This window comes from Chinchilla lanigera, unplaced genomic scaffold (assembly GCF_000276665.1).
Source record: "Chinchilla lanigera isolate Chin_1 unplaced genomic scaffold, ChiLan1.0 scaffold00042, whole genome shotgun sequence".
NCBI classification, from domain to species: Eukaryota; Metazoa; Chordata; class Mammalia; order Rodentia; family Chinchillidae; genus Chinchilla; species Chinchilla lanigera.
In genome coordinates, this window is record NW_004955443.1 from 9,783,328 (window position 1) to 9,784,044 (window position 717).

Below are 717 nucleotides of genomic sequence, written 5' to 3' on the forward strand. Positions count from 1 at the left end.
CCCTCGCCGGCGGCTGAGCCCGCGGCCATGTCCCCGCCCGCGCTCCGCGGGCACAGGGGGTGCCGGGCGGCGGGGACGGAGGGCGAGGGGAGCGGACCAAACTTTAGAGAGGGCGCCCGAGTTGGTCCGGACCCGCCTTCCGCGCGGCGCAGAGATGACCGCAGCTCACAGGGAGGATGAGGCTTGGACACCGGGTCTCGGGAGCCTCCGCGCTCTGCCTCCTTGTGGGAGGACGAAAACTCAGTTAGATGAGAGTCCTGCCATTCTCTCCGAGTCTACCAGAGGCCAAAGAAGCCCGGAGCACTTTCGGTGAATCCAAGCGTGCTGTAGTCTGCGCGCCTTTCTTTGCCAAAGTGCTAGGAATCCGGGTTCAAAGTTGGACGCGCACTCCCTGGAGACCCGGCCCAGAGGGTCTGAGGCATCAGATCTCCCGACGGTCTCGGGGAGGGTGGCCGTCGCCCTGTATCTCGTGGAGCAGGTGGCCGCGTCCTGCCACTGCACTCGTTCTCTGACTCGAATTTTATACCCAAGCGGTGACGCTCACGTGCTCCTTGCCGCGTGGTCGCAGACCCTTCCGGGGGAGCGGATCTCCGTGGGGAGCGCTCTCGAGGCCCCTAAGGCTCCCCAGGATCCTTCCTGCTCCACCCCCGTATTCCCTGCCTAATCTGCCCTCCTGCCGCGAGGATGCCGGGATCCCCGCGTGGCCTGGCGCGCTTG